Source organism: Odocoileus virginianus, chromosome 13 (assembly GCF_023699985.2).
Source record: "Odocoileus virginianus isolate 20LAN1187 ecotype Illinois chromosome 13, Ovbor_1.2, whole genome shotgun sequence".
Taxonomy (NCBI): domain Eukaryota; kingdom Metazoa; phylum Chordata; class Mammalia; order Artiodactyla; family Cervidae; genus Odocoileus; species Odocoileus virginianus.
Window position 1 is genome coordinate 2,304,348 of NC_069686.1, and position 19,727 is coordinate 2,324,074.

A 19,727-nucleotide genomic window follows, 5' to 3' on the forward strand; every position below is an offset into this window, starting at 1 on the left:
CAAGAAGAAGTCTTTAAAATTTTTTTAAATGCAGAAAAATTTAAACAACATAGAGTTAATTTTAGAAAAAGTTGAGCAAAAGACTCAGACCTCAGTAAAAAGAAAAAAAAAGGTGGAAAACAGTTAATAGATATGGGGGACACAGAGAACCACATTCTAGAACATGCTATAGTTGGCAAGAACAGGGAAAATGGGATAAGGAGAAGGGTAATCAAGTAAATATTTAGTTAGAGGAAGCCACAGGGAGAAGGGATATTTGTGCAAGAAAATGAGAGAATGAGTCTTGCATTCCCGGCAGAGGACAGGCTCTGTGAAGGCCCAGAGGTAGGGATTTGCCTGCTTATAAGGGCTAGCAAGAAAGTTACTGCAACTAGAGGTGAGTGACCAATGCTGAGGATAGTCAGTCATGTGATAAGAATAGTAACTAGGGCCAGAATTTCTTGCCAGAGTTTCTTTTCGACCAATGTCATCACACCCTAAGGTAAATGGACAGGGATTGGGAGTTTTGAACAGAACAATGACATGATCTGAGCTACATTTTAAAAGGATGACACTGGCTGCTTTCTTTGGATAGAGTGTGTTTTGAATAACTTTTTTTTTTTTTTTCTCGGTGAAGACTATGTGGGTTGCACTCTGGGTACTTGAGTATTTGAGTTCTTTCTATTGTTCGTATTGCATGAGTAAAAATGTCCTGGGTCCAAAACTTTTCAGTTGAAAATTCAGCACATGTCATGCTGGTGTCTTCTACATTTAATATGGTAGAGATGAGATGATTTTTATTTTTCTATTTGTGTGCATGTTGTGCATGTTGACTCTTTGTGACACTATGGACTATAGTCTGCCAGGATCCTCTGTCCATGGGATTTTCCAGATAAGAATCTTGGATTGGGTGGCCATTTCCCTCCATTCTATGTGTGTGGGTCACATTATTTTGTCTTTTTAGAGAAGTCTCTGATTTTCTTTACTGTTGAACTGCAAATATTTCACTAGGGATATCTAAGCAGTGGTCTTTTATCATTAATTTCATACACAAATCTCACCTTTTTCTAGTGTACTGCAATGTTGATTTGGCTTTATCATATGTGACTATCTTATATAATCCTCAGAACAACCCAGTGAAGCAGCTATTATTATCTCCATTTTACAGATGAGGTAAGGGAGGCTTAGGGAGATCCGTGTCATGCTAGAATTCTGAAGACAGTATGCTGTGTACTTAATACCTCCACCAGCTGGTTGAGTCTCCCCTAGACCGGCTTGGGATGAGTTTTGCTCACGTATGAAACTTGTTGAGAGGAAAGGGTTACAGCTGGAAGGGAGGCCAGACCTGACTATGGAGGAAACATGATCACTGTAGGGAATGGGACATTAGGAATGTCAGGGGCTTTCTCAGCATCCGCCCAGTCCTCCAGAGACCCCAGTAACCCTCGCCTCAGGCAAAACACTGATGTGGGGCCTGAAAACACAGTGAGCCCTTTAATTTCCATATTCCAGCCTTTTTGTAGATCATCCTTTTAGATAAAACTGTCTGATGTTATTTCCTGAAATATATCTTTGCCAAGACATGTTTGGTTATAATGGTGCTTGTTTAAGTACATTAAGAGCTCAGAAAGGATGAGTACTCTGGTAGGCATTTTTGGCTGCTTACCAATAGCCACTCTCAAACTTTACTTTTTTGCTAACTGAAGCCCAGTTTGTTTGAGTGGTGGATTGAAAGATCTTGACCTCCAGAAAATAAGGATACCTGTCAAATCTCGGAAATGAATCATGATTTGTTTAATCTTCATAATTTTATTCTAATTTGATAGAAGCACAGATTTTCAGACTTCCTCCAGATGGAAATGACTGAGTGTTTAGAGAAAAATTCTCCTAGAAGGAAGTGATTCAGGAAAAAATATTAGTTTCCGAGTAAAAGAAACAAATTTGAGACAAATGTCCAATTAGCCTCTTTCCTCTTCTTCCTGCTCTGCAGATGGATATTGTGATGTCTTGAGCTATGGTAGACACCTATCCATCAGAAGACAAACGGGAAGACAATATGAAAATATGGCAAAACAGAAGAGGAGGAAAAGCCAGGATTTTTGATAAAATCCCTAAGCTGCTGGACCAACACTGAGAGAGTTTTTGTTAGTGTTAGTCATTCAGTTGTATCAGACTCTTTTCAACCCCATGGGCTGTAACCCACTAAGCTCCTTTGTCCATGGAATTCTCCAGGCAAGAATACTGGAGTGGGTTGTTTATTCCCTTCTCCCAGGGATCAAACCTGCACTGCAGGTACATTCTTTACCATCTGAGTTACCAGGAATTCACTAAATACAATAAAAACAATAAATACTTTGATAGTTTAAGCCGCTGTCAGTCAGGTTTTCTGTTATTTGCATCCAATAGTATCCTAACAAACCTAAATGTTTAGAGAATAGTATTTGATGAGAGTTTTGAAATACTAGATACTTTAAAAAAACCAAGGCACCTATTTCCTCATTAATGGGTATATTTAGACAACTTGTTTTAGCTATAAGAAGAGGTTATATGAAACAATAATAATAAATATGGATATGTATTTATTGTCAGATGGACTGCTATGCCTTTGAACTTGTCCTTAATAACAAATGTCGATTTGGAGCACCAACTGTGAAGAGTACTGGTTCTAGTTCTTTGAGTTTGTTAGAGATAATTTTATAGCAGAGCCCACTGGGAAGTCTAGTTCTAATTTGATTTGGATCAATAGTCACAGGGCAATTCATTCTTGCCTATTTGATTCTGAAATGTGCTTTTCTTTTTAAAAATTTTCATTCTTTTATTTAACGATTAAGGTGAATTCAGATGCTTTGGCAATTTTTGCCATGGGTGGTGATACTGTTTTAATGCCCCTCATATATAGACAGGCATGTAGATATCAGAACGTTGTAGACATTGGGTTGGTATTAGACAAACTCAAATGTAAATCTTTAGCTTCTTGATTGGAGCTGGGGTGAAAATAGCAGACATGGGAAGAAAATATATGCCATTAGCATGCTCACAAAACATTGGTGGAGATGGTTGAAATAACAGTTTGAGCACATATATCAACCATGTGTCATGCTTGCTATAGAAGTAAGATAATGTGCAAAAATCTTTAAGAACCCTGAATAAATTCTTTAAACATTTGTCCTTTCAAGACTACTGTAGCTTCTAATCCTACAACTTAAGAAGGGAAAAAATTAGGAAAGCTTCAGGGATCCGTCATCCACTTGATTATTAATGAGCTGGGAATAAAAGTGATGAGTAACGTCCAAAGGATCCTTGTTGTTTAGTCTTGGTTAATCACTGAGAGATGTGCCTGGTCTCTAAGTATATAAAAGATGAATATACAAAAGAGAGGAACCAGCTGTTCCCCTTCTTCACTGGTGACTGAAAAGGCAAAAATGGGCTCCAATCATAACTGTCCTGTGGACATACACCTAGGCAAAGTCTAAAGCTTCTGAGACTGGCATGTTAATTAACATGCCACTCCTTTCCTCAGAAGGATATTCGAGGATGTTTTGACCTTTGAAGGACAGAGATTTTCAACTCTACTTCATGATTCTAAAAGAACAAAGTTATGTTTGAATGAGTAGGATAAGGAATAGAGAATAAGAAATAAAGAATAAAATAGAAGAAAAAAAAACTATCAGAATGTTTTCACAGTAACACACAGCCCACATTAGTCATAATCTTTGTTTATTTTTTTGGGAAAATCCACAATTCTAAAAGTAAAAAATAAAGTTTGGTAGGAGGAGATCAATTTGACAATGAACAAAGTTTAAAGTTAGTTATAAACTACAGAAATCTCAAATATCCTATTAGTAAAATATGGGTTGGCATGCTGCTAAAGCTTAAATGGATATTTGACCATTGGCATGCTTTTTTCTCACTAGATGTGGGTGATAGACTATTAGTAAAATATCTCAAAAACCATGGCTAGGATATTCCATTTGCAGTAGTTTTGGTCACATATTAGGTGAGAGGTTACCCTCGGGTCACCTCTCCTGCTTGGGGACAACATATCCACTGAGGCATGTTTTGATGATCCATTTCTCTCACTCACCAAACGTTTTTGACTTTTGGCAGTATCAGCCCTCCTAAAAGCTCTGCCCTAACAAATTTGGATTGGGCATTTCCATCATGCTTTAAAAAGTTTCATAGTCTAGCTCTAGTTCATGTTAAGGGCTGGGTCTAACATAACTTGACTTTTCAAACAGTCAAAGCTGGACAGAAGAAAGGCAGGCTCACGGGAATGCTGACAGATTTATTTCTAGTCCAAGCCAAAAAACAGCCTTTCTCACATTATTTCAATGTGTCCAGTTCAATCCAGGTCAGAAACCAGAAATGCAAAACATTCACCAATGTTTCTGAACCTTCAGAACTCAGACGACAGTTTGGGTGCCTGAGAATGTATTTATTTAAGCATGATCCTATTTTAAAACCATTTACCCTGCCTCACTGTCAGAGACTGTGGGAAGTAAAGCGCCTGCAGAGAATGGCTCTATAATGCAATCTATGTTCTTTTCTCTTCTGTATATTTCTGTGTCATTTCATTTTCTGGAGCTTTGTAAGATCTCATCATATCACTAGACTTGAAAACATATGTCTATATCAAGTATTAGTCTAAATAAAATGTAAATATTTAACTTCATGATTCAATAAGCATTAGTGAGAAAGAAGTATACTTTTACATAGAATACAATTCAAAAAGCCTTATAGAAAATGTAGTGGTTTTTACTTTTTCAGCAAAATGTATGCAATGGATGAAAATGATCTTGGTTCTAAATACATAGCCAAGTCAAGACTATAAGGGAAAAGACTATAAGGGAAAACATATCAAGTATTTTTGAAAGTCTCTTCTCAGTGTAAAAAAAAAAAATGTATTTTCCCATTTTCTTTATGTTTACATAAGTCTTCTTTTTCAAGTCAAGAGAAGTGGTTTTTAGTAATACATATACTGTATTGTATTATAAATGGTGGCTCAGGGGTGTGGAATCCAGTGCAATGCAGGAGATGCAGGTTCGATCCCTGGGTTGGGAAGATTTCCTGAGGAGGAAATGGCAATCCACTCTAGTATTCTTAACTGGGGAATCCCATGGACAGGGGACCCTGGCAGGCTGTAATCCATAGGGTTACAAAAGAGTTGGACATGACTTAGCGATTAAACAACATAGTCTATATGGATTAGTGGTTTCACTTGCACACAAACTGCATGCTATAATTTCCTTCAAATGTATAAGTAACAGAAGCTTTATCCAGTTTAAACATAAAATGAATTTTATGAGAAATGTACCGAGGCATTTTATAGAATTTGAGCAATTTGAATAACCAGGAAGAAAGTTGGGGAAATCTGGTGATGGTAGTAATTCCATCTAGGGATCATGAGGGGTCTGGGGACAAGAAAAGCGGTGTTTGAGGATTTCAAGGGCCTTTCTTCTAATGTTTCGCTATTAATGGGACTCACTGGTTGTTTTCTCTAAGACCCTCGATTCAAAATCTTGAACAAAACTATCAAATTGACCACTGGCTTAGCGAAGGCAGAAGGAATATGAACTTGGTACTCACTCTGTAATTTACTGCATGTCTTAACTTTAATAATGTGTAATGAAGCAGATGCTCAGTATCAGAAAAAAAACAAGAGCACATCAAGATGTGGTATCTGGCAGAATGACATATTCAGTAGATACCCACATACAAAAAAACTACAAAATGATTATTTTTTGGATCAGTAACATTATTCATTTGATTCTCCACCCATGAGAAGGAAAATACATCACTTCGTGGGTTGGCCAGTAGTCATGTATGGATGTGAGAGTTGGACTATAAAGAAAGCTGAACACCAAAGAATTGATGCTTTTGAACTGTGGTGTTGGAGAAGACTCTTGAAAGTCCCTTGGACTGCAAGGAGATCCAACCAGTCCATCCTAAAGGAGACCAGTCCCGGGTGTTCTCGGAAGGACTGATGTTGAAGCTGAAACTCCAATACTTTGGCCACCTGTTGTGAAGAGCTGACTCATTGGAAAAGACCGTGATGCTGGTAAAGAATGAAGGTGTGAGGAGAAGGGGATGACAGAGGATGAGATGGTTGGATGGCATCTCCGACTCAATGGACATGAGTTTGGGTAAACTCTAGGAGTTGGTGATGGACAGGGAGGCCTGGCGTGCTGCAGTTCATGGGGTCGCAAAGAGTCGGACACGACTGAGTGACTGAACTGAATTGAAATGGGTTGCCCTATTGTTACTTGGGGGCTAGCCTGCAGTTATGAGACATGACAATAATTTAGTTGATTCATTAGCTCAATAACATTTTGAAGTCCCTGGATTAGGAAAATTTGTTTTATATTGAACTTTTGTATTATGTACATACTTTTCAGAAATAAGATCATTTAAAGGTGGAAACACATTGAGTGTGTAGGTGAATGATAACTTCTGTTGAAAAATAACACAAATTTGAGTTTCTTTCCTTCCATCCCTCTTCTTTATTTTTTCCTTTTTGAAAAAATATCTTAAAGCTTATAAAGGAGATAAAAATATTTTTAGCTAGGCTTTCTTAATGAAAGGGAACAAGCCATCATATACAATATGCTATATACAATAATCTTTTAGTATTATCTGCTGGTTCTCTAATATTTTTCCTGTGGCAACAAACTCTAGAGAATACATATGATTTGGTAGAAGTATGGATGATATCTACTAGTAGAGCAGTTTTATTTCCTTTTTTAAATATTTATAGTCAAAATGACTTGTTGCCTTGGAAAAAATACATTTTATTCTTGAAAATAATTATCTTTATACTCAAAATATTATTTGCCAGTTTGCCAGTTTCATGTATGAATGTATGAAGTAATGATTTCAAGTCTGTCTCAGTTACTAGTATCAATAGTGAAAGTGAAAGTTGCTCAGTCGTGTCCGACTATTTGTAACCCCATGGACTAAAGAGTCCATGGAATTCTCCAGGCCAGAATACTGGAAAGGGTAGCCTTTCCCTTCTCTAGAAGATTTTCCCAACCCAGAAATTGAACCCAGGTCTCTCGCAGGTGGATCTTAACTAGTAGACCCACAAGGGAAGTCCAAGAATACTGGAGTGGGTAGCCTATCCTTTCTCCAGTGGATCTTCCTGACCCAGGAATCTAACCAGGATCTCCTGCATTGCAGGTGGATTCTTTACCAACTGAGCTATCAGGGAAGCCCTATTCTCTTATAATTACATGAGATATTGCTTTATTCAACTACTTAGTAATTCTGAAGTAAACCAAAGTAGAAGAAAGTCAGCCATGTCAGCATTATCCACATTTAATAAGTAATTTCATAAATTCTCAATTATCTCAGAAATTATTTTTGTACCATATTCTTGTTTAAGCAGTAAGGTTAATGACTTAAAATTATTCAAGAATGTTTTGTGATAATAATGGCTAACAAAAATGATATATATTGACAAGGAACTCTAATTAAATTTAGTCTTTTGAATTTATAATGTTGGAAAGCAAATAATCTGTTGACTTACTTTATCATAAAACTCTTTTCTTATTTCCCTAGGAGAAGGAAAAGGGGAAGAATGTATTTACATGTATTTCTAAGTTCTTCATCAATTTGCCATACTGGTACAGTATAATTAAGAGTTATTTTTCAACTTTAGAAGGTAATTTCATTTTTCCTAAGAGAAGTAGGGGGTTGGGAGGAGCAGTGGGCAAGTTTACTGGCAGTACTACTTAATTTCATCATTGTTTTAATACAAATCACATATGTCTGACAAATTCAAAAAGCAGCTTTCCCAGCAAGACTTTTTATTGGTAATCCCATGAGGATTTAACCTGTCTTAGTTGAATCATCAGAGAAATTACTTTTCCCTTCTCTATGTTTTTCCCTTTTTCTTCTTTCAGGTCTCTTATGTTATGCCAAATGCTGTTACTGAAATACTTCTTCAGACCACTTCTAAATGACATAACTGATTTTGAACATGATCATTAGGCTTCATCAATAAATGACAATATGATCATGGATCTAGCTGATTATAATGGTCAAATTGCCTGGAAGGCTTTTTGTATAAACAGACTAAGTATGATTTTTTACTTTTTTCAAGTTGCCTAAAAGCCCAATCATGTTTAATAATGATTTCAATTTATTCCTAAAATGTACCTGTTACATTTAAACATCTTTGTATTGTATTTACTTTGTTAATGATGGTGCTTATTTGCCCATACAAGTGGCTTTTTAAAAAATGAGGTCAAGTTCATCAACTTGCTGGCAGGTTTTGACTGATATTGGCTCTCTGTTTTCATATTACTTCATTTATTGCATTATTAAATCAATTCTTAGTTTATAAGCCAAGAAAATGTTTTATACTGCAATATGGTTGTCTCCCTAGAGTTCATTATCTCATTTTCCTTCAATTAACTCTGCATGCACTGCATGTCTCTCCTAACTTTTCTAATGGTGAAATCGTCTTATTGCTCATCCAGGCAGGACCTCCAGAGTAGCCTTGAATTGCTGAAGAAAAAAAGACAGAAAATGACTTTTCAGGTCATCTATCCTAGACTTCTGATTGTCTAGCAATGTTGTCTCTGGAAGGAGATGAACTATTTTAGGCAAGATCATGCCATGTAAGTCTGTGGCTTAATGTATATTTGATGATTAGCTTTGAGATATGGGAAAGTTTGGTCTGCCTTTTCAATGACCTATTCACTGGGCTGGGCTTAACTGGTGGCTCAGTGATAAAGAATCCACCTGCCAATGCAGGAGACTCTGATTCAATCCCTGGGTCAGGAAGATCCCCAGAAGGAAATGGCTACCCACTCCAATATTCTTGCCTGGGAAATCCCATAGACAGAAGAACATGGTGGGCTACAATCCATGGGGTCGCAAAAGAGTCAGACAAGATTTGGCAACTAAGCTATTATATTTTTAGTGCTTTTGAAGAATTTTAACATGAAAAAAAGAGCTTTTGCTCTTTCCTTGGAGTTGCATAGCTAGTTAGTTGTGGTGCTAGAAATGCATTCCTCTGACTGCTACCACATTTTTCTTTCAATTGCATCAAGGTGGATAAATAACTAAGTTATATTTTCATATATGCTTGCATATTAGCATAAATTTAGCTCAGAAATGAAAGTCAATGAATACCCCTAGACATAATAAACTGAGCTTTCTACTCAAAACCCATCAACATTTTGCCAGTAGATTTAATTTAGCTCAAATTTTTAAAAAATGAGTTAAAAATACACATAGGCTAGTATTTTTAAATCCATTCTTCCTGAAAGATCATTGCTAGTTTCTCTAACCTTACATATTAACTGTTTAGTGACACTGATAAATGTAGAGAACTTCTCTAAATGAAGAACTCATATTTTCAACAAAGAAATTTAAAACTGTTATCTGAATGATAAATCAATAGTCAGAATATATGGCTTCACCTAATTTACATTTTGTCTAGGTCAACAAAGCAATCACTTATGCTTGTGGAAGTAATGACTAGTGAACTCAATTTTAAGCCTATTATCTCTTTTAGATAACATCCTGTGTTGAGCAATAAGAATCCTCTCCCTGCCTTTTTCCAGGAAATCTTTTCCCACCGAATTTAAGACCAGAAGTTTATTTTAATGTTTTAAAAGTTTATAACTTTATTATATAAAGCAAGGAAAAGCAGATGAGGGTTACTGGTAATCAAATACAGATTCTTCTGGATACAACTGATGTGGATACAAAAGTTTTCTAGCCAAAATAGCAATTTGCTCACATTGCCATGCTTCTCTATCTACAAGGGAGGCTGCATATGGTAGGTTGTCAGCTTTTCCAGCAACACTCACAAATATTTTCCTCATGCTGCAAACGAAACTCTTGACTCAGTGTCTCACCCAGTAGACGTTATTCATTTTGAAACAACACAGCTGTAATTCAGATTTTACATCTGATACGTTTCCTCCATGAATAAGGTTCCAAAAGTAAGCCAAAATATTGGGAGAAGTACATTTAACACATCTCATCAAGAGAGAATCTGTCAATGCAATCAACTTTCAAAAGCTGAGAGTAAGGGTGTTCTTGTTAGTAGGAATTTTTATTTTTTAAAATACCACTGACTAAATTGGTATATTCATCCTTAAATATCACACCTTTGAGAAAATATGTATTCAAATAGTTAAAGCAACTAATTAATTTTTATCTTTTTTTCTTTACCCTTCACTGACAAATAGTGAAGGTCACATCTTGTGACATGGAAGTTTATGAAATAGTTTGTGAAGCTGATAGATAGCATCCTCAAAGAGGGACCAGAATATGAGACAACATTTAGTCCATGAGAGGGGTGACTTCTGCAGGTAGACTGTATTTATGGCTGTAGGAGATGGGGTAAAATGAATCTGCAAGGAAAACTTGGCATTTAAAAAGTAGGTTAAAAGCAGGTAGCTATTAACAATTAACATTGAGGAGGTTCAGAAAGTGGCACTGAGGTTTCCATGAAGCCAATGAAACACTCTAACAATGATTTACATAAAAAATAACATGAAGAGACAAAGGTCAGACATCTGAATCAAGATGGTGTTTTCTAAACAAACATAACATTAGCCATGAGGTCTGAAGAGCACAGAAAGGATTTCAGCAATGAAAAAGGAGTGTGTTCCATGCTAGAAAATTTTCCAGACTTTCTAGATAAGGTCTTTTGCACAGAAGAGCTTTAAAAAAAAAAAAAAAAAGACTAGGAAATCAGGGCCCAAGGCTAGGGTTTGTTTGAGGATTTGTTCTCCATAAAAGCAAAAGATGGAGTCAAACTAACAGCAACACTGACTTTCTGCTGTTTTAGATTTTGCAAATGTAATTTGAGTCAGGATTGATTCCAGTGCAAACATGTAAGATAGTGGAAAGAGCAGATTGAAGAAAAGAAATTAAGCAGAAAAAGTTGTATAAAGAAAAGGCCTAGAAAGACTGTGAGACACTTCCTGTTTCTGATAATGATGGACTAGGTTATTCAGAGCACTTATCCTGCTAACAGGAATTTAAAACTTAGATAACAGATTAAAAATAAATTCCTCTTTATTTATTTTTTTAAATTTCTCTTTAAAACACTTAAGAAAATTACAAAATTGTAAACAATTACCAATGACAAAATAAACGGAATGCTATAAATCAAGTAGGAAAGCAAGCATAGAAGCTAATTTTGCCTATTGGCATTTGTTGACCTAAAAATTTAAAATTGACTATAATGAAGAGGACAGATTTCAAAACTGAGAGCATATGTAAGGTGGAGAGTCTATTGGGAGATCATCAGGTCAGTCTGGACTAAGGGTTACAAGCTCTTGGTAAAGAGAACTAATCTTTAGTTAGGAAGAGAACTAATCTTTGCATAGAATTATAATCTATCCCCTCCAGTGTTCTTACCTGGAAAATTCCATGGACAGAGGAGTCTGGTGGGCTACAGTCCATGCAATCATAAAGGGTCGGACCTGACTGAGCACGCAGACACACAGGTGACCCAAGAAATTGGAAACTTTTACATTGCTTAAAGTGGACATGGACAGGTAGTGCTCCTAGCTATCTGCCAGAAGAGAACATCAATCTTGTCTGCCAAAAGGAATCTTTTCCATAGGTTCAAATTTTTAAAAATGTAGCAGTGATAAAAGATAATCAGCCATAAAGAAAATGACTGTGAACTAGAAGAAATAAGAAAAAGGAAACTGACTATAAGGACTTCAGATTATGAAGTTATTAGACACAGACTAAGAAATCATTATTCTAACTATAATTGAGTAAAAAATAGTAAAAGACAAGACTGAAGATAGAACTCTATTAAAATGGCATATCATATTAAAAAATAATTGAAATTATAGGAAAACCTCCTTAGATATTTTAAAAATCAGATTCAACACATTTGTAAAAGACATTTATGATCTGGAATGTAGATTAGAAGAAATTATGTGAAGTACAGAGTTATCAAGAGATGGAAATATTCATTTGTGACTAAAAGAATAAGGTGTGGAAAGGTTTAGTATATGCAAAATTGGAAGACAGAGAGAGAGAGAGAAAAGAAAAAGAGATAATGGCTTAGAATTTCCCAAAACCAATAATAGATATTGCACTACTCAGAAACTGGCATCAATAATAGTATGTAACAGATAACTTTTGCACGTCAATAGCCTACAGTAAAACACATATACTTTTTTTCACAGTTCTTCAAATTGCTTGAGGATCAAATTCAACACTGCTGTCTATGACTCTCATTTTGGGACCAGCAACTAATTTGGGCATTCTTTTCTGATGGTAGTTGTCAACAGCACAGCAGCAGTAAAGAGAAACACTTCATATTTCGTAGAGCTTTGGCTAGGTACTAACACACTCTCACTTCCTTCTACATTTTCTTGATCAAAGTTTAGTATATGGACAGGCCTATTAGTGAGATGAGGATATTTATTCTACTCATTGTAAACAAAAGTATTCTTAAATAGGAAAGGAGGCACTGTGAAAATATAATAAAACATGCCATACATATCCTTCACAATTTCAAGGAACTTAATCAACCTCAAATGAATAAATGAATGAATAAATAAATTAAATCAAAGACAAAGAGAAAATTTAAGTGTAGCAAAGGGGGACCTATTTCCATCCAAATTGTGATAATTAGCTGATTTTCAACCTTTTACAGCAACAATATTGTATTTTAGTATAAGTGTACCAAAAGTGTACTAGTGAAAAGACAAAGATTGTCTGACAAGTGAACAATCTAATTATAAACTATTTAGAAGAGATACATCTAGAACAGAACATACAGAAAAATTAAAATTTTGAAGATGAAAAAATACACTATAAAAACACTGGTAAATGAAAGATGTGAACTCAACATCTGTCTTTGCAAGATAGACTCAAAAATGGTGATGAATATACTAATCAGTCAGGTGAGAATAGCTTTCATTTTTAACCTTTTTTCTTAATTCTGTGTTTGCTTCTTTTGAATGAATCTTATCCATGCTTAATAAATTACCTGGGATTTTCTCAAAATACATCTATTATTAAATGTCCATTTAACAGTTGTAAAAATCCTCTTTTTCTTTAACCATGAAGGTAAAAGTATTTCATTTTACAATTGTAAAAATGTATTTTGTCATTTTCAAGCATCTCTACTGAATAATTCTTGCCAGGAAAATTCCATGGACAGAGGATCTTGGTGGGTTACAGTCAACAGGGTTGGCAAAAAGTCAGACATGAATAAGTGACTGAACACTACTAGTGTACAACAACGTATCACATATCTTTACAGATTCAAATGCAGTTCAACATTTCCCAAGAGCTGTTATCAATTCACGTTCAGTTCAGTTCAGTTCAGTTGCTCAGTCTTGTCCAACTCTTTGCAGCCCCATGGATGGCAGAACACCAAGCCTCCTTGTTCATCACCAACTCCCAGAATTTACTCAAACTCATGTCCATTGAGTCGGTGATGCCATCCAATCATCTCATCCTCTGTCGTCCCCTTCTCCTCCCACCTTCAACCTTCCCCAGCATCAGGGTCTTTTCCAATGAGTCATTTCTTTGCATCAGGTGGCCAAAGGATTGGACTCTCAGCTTCAGCATCAGTCCTTCCAATGAATATTCAGGACTGATTTCCTTTAGGATGGACTGGTTAGATCTTCTTGCAGTCCAAGGGACTCTCAAGAGTCTTTTCCAACACCACAGTTCAAAAGCATCAATTCTTCGGCACTCAGCTTTCTTTATAGTCTTAATTATATTTCAATTGTCCTTCTTCTGACAAGTCTGGAATGCAAGCAACTCTCATATGTCATGTCATCTTTTTTCTGGCATTAGACAAAGTTAAATCATTTTTTTACTAAAAACATTGCAAAAACACTAATCCTAGATTTTAGGCACATGTTAGCAAATCTAAATATTAATGAAAAACAGAGCTGAAGAGTTTAGATTGGATTGCATGAGCTAAAGTGCTTATAGTCCTAGAAGGTGGTGGACCATTGGTTTTTTTTAGACTTTATTCATATTCTGGACTTTTCAAAACTATGTAGCTTGACATGTGCAAAATTGTGACATTTGCAAAGTTGTTGCTGTGATTGCAATCTGAAGAGAAATGGAGGCAGGAGATGGGGATTCCAGGTCTGATTCTGTCACAATGTGATGTGACCTTGGATAGGTGAAATCACCACTTGGAAACTTGGGCTCTTCACTGATAAAATAGAAATAATACAATGTCCTGAGATGGGTATAAAGATCAAATGGAATATTATATATGATTAAAAATCTTTGTGCACTTTAAATAAAAATAAACATTAATAGTACTACCCCTCAATATCTCTTTCCTTTAATTTAAATATCTTCTGTATAATGCAAATCAAAACCACAACGAGGTACCATTACATGCCAGTCAGGATGGCTGCTATCCAAAAGTCTACAAGCAATAAATGCTGGAGAGGGTGTGGAGAAAAGGGAACCCTCTTACACTGTTGGTGGGAATGCAAACTAGTAAAGCCATGATGGAGAACAGTGTGGAGATTTCTTAAAAAACTGGAAATAGAACTGCCATATGACCCAGCAATCCCACTTCTGGGCATACACACCAAGGAAACCAGATCTGAAAGAGACATGTGCACCCCAATGTTCATTGCAGCACTGTTTATAATAGCCAGGACATGGAAGCAACCTAGATGCCCATCAGCAGATGAGTGGATAAGGAAGCTATGGTACCTATACACAATGGAATATTACTCAGCCATTAAAAAGAATTCATTTGAATCAGTTCTAATGAGATGGATGAAACTGGAGCCCATTATACAGAGTGAAGTAAGCCAGAAAGATAAAGACCAATACAGTACACTAACACATATATATGGAATTTAAAAAGATGGTAACAATAACCCTATATGCAAAACAGAAAAAGAGACACAGATGTACAGAACAGACTTTGGAACTCTGGGAGAAGGTGAGGGTGGGATGTTCAGAGAGAACAGCATTGAAACAAGTATACTGTCAAGGGTTAATCAGACCACCAGCCCAGGTTGGATGCATGAGAGTGCTCAGGGCTGGTGCACTGGGAAGACCCAGAGGGATGGGATGGGGAGGGAGGCGGGAGGGGGGATCGGGATGGGGAACACATGTAAGTCCATGGCTGATTCATGTCAATGTATGGCAAAAACCACTACAATATTGTAAAGTAATTAGCCTCCAACTAATAAAAATAAATTAAAAAAATAAAATAAATATCTTCTCTCATGCTTTGGAGTTTCTCCCTGTCTGAATAACCCAAGGTCCCGACGTTTTAACTGGACATGCTTAATCCAATACTCTATCTGTATTCATTTTCCCTAGGAATACCCATATATCAGTCTCCTTCCTCCTTTCCTGCATGCTATGTTTTCCAAATTTTATCTAGAAGTAATTACCACATACCAAATAATCAATATATACTCAATTACTAATAGCTATCAGTTGCATCTCTTTTGCTAAGAGTCTTCTGACAAAAGGCATCAGTCATTAATCAAAGATTTTTAGATGTCTAGTAATCCAAAAAATATATATTTGCTTGAGGACAGACAGTTTCTGGGACAATGGAGAATTCTGACCTCATCTTTTCACTCTACTTACCTCTTCTTTAAATAAAGGATCAACTTTGCAAAAAAAAAAAAAAAAAAACCTATTGAAGGATGAGAAACCAAAACAAATGATGCACAATTATTTGATTGAAAAATTACTCACTTCATACTGTCTGTGCAGAAAAACTATACAATTCCCTTACTTTCTAAAACTGATTTGCTATCACTCTCATCTGCTAAGAAGTTGCAAGGCAGGGGTTGGGGGGAATTAAATATAGATCAATTTAGTTAAATATTTAGAGTATATAGTTTGGAGAGTCTCTTTAGACTTAACTTGATCATTTTGAGTAAGAGCACAATCCTTTCAGATTCCTCCCCTGAGATACATCAGAGAGACACTTATCACTTTTTGATGACAAGGGAAAAAGAATCCCCTCACTTTATGTTACTAATTAGGTGCATACTGGGATTTTCCCTTAAAATATGGGTGATCTGACTTGCCCAAGGCCTTTCTGTTGGGATTGGTGACTAAGCTGTGGCCTATTTTTTCTTGGTCTGCTCAGCCCTGGCGTCTCCTTCTGTGCTGACTTGTCCTCCCTTGGACTCCTGCTGATGCTGAACGGCTCTCAGTCTTTGCCTCATCCTCCAGTGTTCTCTGGCTCTCTGATCTCTCACTTTGCCACAGCATGCCAGGCCCCATGACAGATCTGCTGGCTATAAACTGGTTATCTATGATCCTTATGAAATGAGGATTTTCCCCAGCTTGATTACACCATGCCTCCCTTATAGTTTTACTAGCCAAGCACTTTTGTTGGCAAGAAATCATGTTGTAGATCAGTTACTTCTCCAAAAGCCTCATTCCTTTGGCATTCTCCTCAATTTATCCAACACATTTGTCACATTCTGGGCCACTGTCCAGAGAGGGGAGGCTTGGACCCGCATAGCCCACCCACCAGCTATCTCTTCGCTCTCTCTCTGTTTTATCACAGTTCCTAAGATGGGAAGTAGTTGGTTACATGCCATGGTTTTCTCCGATTCCATGAATTGACATCTTCTCTATCTACTTCACTGAAACTGAAATATCAGCGGGAGTATGGGGAGAAAAACTAGTTTCCAGTAAAATAAAGTAAATTGGGGATTATTTTAAAAATACTACTCTTCTTACGTAGAGGAGAAAAAAAAAGAGACATCTTGGTGAAATCTAGCCAATATCCTTCACAGCACTCTTTTGTCCCTCTTTTCTGACGCCACTCTTTCCTCTTTTTCACCCATGACCACTCCTCAACCTTTTTGGAGATAATATTCTACTGGTCAATTAAATGTTACTGTCACCTGGGAATTGCAAATCAAAATTATGATGAGATATCACCTCCCACCTGTCAGAATGTGTATCATCAAAAAGACCACAAAAAAATTGATGAAGCCACTATGCAAAACAGTATGGACGTTCCTCAAAAAGCTAAAAATAGTACTACCATATAATCAAACAATTCCATTTATGGATATTTTTCCAAAGACAATAAAAACATTAATTTGAAAAGATACAGATACCCCTATGTTCACTGAAGCATTATTCATAATAGCCAAGATATAGAAGCAATCTAAGTGCCCACTGATAGGTGAATAGATAAAGAAGATGTCATATATATATATACATACAACAGAATATTAGTCATAAAAAAGACTTAAACCTTGCCATTTGAAACAACATGGATGGACCTAGATGGTATTATGCTAAAACAAGTTAGACAGAATGACAAATAGTATGATGTAACATGTACCATGGAATCTAAAAAGAAAGCAAAAGAACAAGAATGAACATAATAAAACAGATTCAGTCACAGATACTGGGAACCAACAGGTGATCACTGAAGGGGAAAGACTGAGAGAAACAGTAAGGTAGGTGAGGAAAATTAAGAGGTACAAACTTCTATTTACAAAACAAATGAGTCATAGGGAAGAAATGTGCAGCATGGGGAATATAGTCAAGAATATTATAATATCTTCATATGGTGACAGATGGTAACTAGACTTATCATAGTGATTATTTTGTAATGTGCAGACATATCAAACCATTATGTTGTATATCAGGCACTTACACAGTGTTGTAGGTCAACTAGAGTTCACAAATAAATAGAAAAAGAGATCAGATTTGTGGTTAACAGAGCATGCAAGGAGAAGGGTAATTGGATGAAGGTGGTCAAAGGGCACAAACTTCCATTTATAAGATAGATAAGTACTAGGGATGTAATGTACAATGTGGTTAAGACTCCACCTGCCAAAGCAGGATATGCATGAGACTCAGGTTCGATTCCTGGGTCAGAAAGAACCCCTAGAGGAGGAAATGGCAACCCACTCCAGCATTCCTGCCTGGAGAATTTCATGAGAGTTGGACAGGACTGAGAAACAGCATGCAGCACAGTCAAAGGACACAAACTTCCAGTTATAAGATAGATAAGTACTAGGGGTGTAATGTACATGATCAATGTAATTAACACTGCTCTATGTTATATATGAAAGTGCTCAAGAGAGTAAATCCTAAGAGTTCGCAACACAAGAAAAAGATATTTTTTTTCTTTTTTAAAAAAAAAATTTTGTGTTCGTATGACCTGATAGAGCTTCACTAAACCTATGGTGGTAATCATTTCATAACGTATGCGAGTCAATTCATTATGCTATACACCTTAAACTTACGGAGTGCTGTATATCCGGAGAAGGCAATGGCACCCCACTCCAGTGCTCTTGCCTGGAAAATCCCATGGACGGAGGAGCCTGGTAGGCTGCAGTCCATGGGGTCGCGAAGAGTCGGACATGACTGAGCGACTTCACTCTCACTTTTCACTTTCACGCATTGGAGAAGGAAATGGCAACGCACTCCAGTGTTCTTGCCTGGAGACTCCCAGGGACGGGGGAGCCTGGTGGGCTGCCGTCTATGGGGTCGCACAGAGTCGGACACGACTGAAGCGACTTAGCAGCAGCACCAGTGCTGTGTATCAGTTATATCTCAATAGAATCAGAAGAAAAACCATGTTAGTGTTACCTGCATTTTGTCATTCCTGACTCCTATTCTCAATCTTGAATCTCTCCCTATATGATCTCAGCTAATTCCATGGCTTTGAGTAGCATGTGTTGACTTATAGTTTACTGGGAAGAGAGATAAAGTTAGGTTTTCTCATGACTCTTCGCTAATATAGTTTTCTAGCAGGTGTTAAGCACTCAATAAATAATTGTGAGTGAAATGAGTGAGTGTTCTACAATAGCTGAGAAATCCTAGAGCTTGTTCTGTTTACTTCAAATATAGGCAGAAATTTAATGCAAAGAAAATGAAACATACACGTATATTCCATGGTCTTAGGAAACTTTTTTTTTTTTTGGCCAATATAGAGAATTTCCATATAATAGCAGGCATTTTAGGAAAAATTAAACTTCTCATTATAGAATTTGGGGCTTGATTGTCCTTCAATTTATAAAACTGCATGATGCATAGTTATACACAGATCGACCACACATGGTTCTGAGTTATTCAGGGAAAGTGAATCCATTCATTCCATGTTTAATCATCTTACGTGAAATAAAAAGAATAGCAAGCAACCAAATTGTATTGCTGATCCTGTTCGTGACACCAATCGTCTTGCGGTTCATACTCTTCGCTGAACCCAAAGTAGGCAAGGTTCAAGCTAAGAGGCTGGAAGAAGACTTCAAGGAACCATAGGAAGTGCAAACACAGTTATTCTTTCTCTCCTGGTAGGCATAACACAACCTCTCTCCTGGCTGACACAGCAGTTGTAGCAGCAGACATAACATAATACAGCATAACTACAAACAACCTGGGCTTTTCCAGGTGAAGCTTACACAGGCAAACCTCACGAAGTAACCCAGGACCAGGTGAGCACCTGTTGACACGCATGCACAGCGCTGTAAGCGATCCCAGCTGCTGCATAGCCGTGCAAGGTCATTGTTGATAGAACGTGGGGTGAGAGGGTGTGAGAGCCTGACTGACGCCATCTTGTTAATTTCCCCACACAAATGCGAAAAAATATATATTTTTTTCATGTTCAGAGCTTCTTAGAGTCCAGAACTATTTAGATGGTCAATTTAAAAGAGTGAACTAAAGCAACGACCACCAGCACTGATACAGCACTAATGAAAATAATAAAGCAAATCACAGAAGACATTTTTAAAGTATTTGTTAACTAGGTATCAGAGACTATTTTA

General features: G+C 36.7%; 1 pseudogene; it reads right to left on the reverse strand.

The window, feature by feature from the left end:
* Positions 1-19,517, reverse strand: part of LOC110130123 (ribonuclease P protein subunit p38-like) — a 72,348-nt pseudogene extending 52,831 nt beyond the window's left edge.
* Between the last annotated feature and the right edge of the window lie 210 nt (positions 19,518-19,727).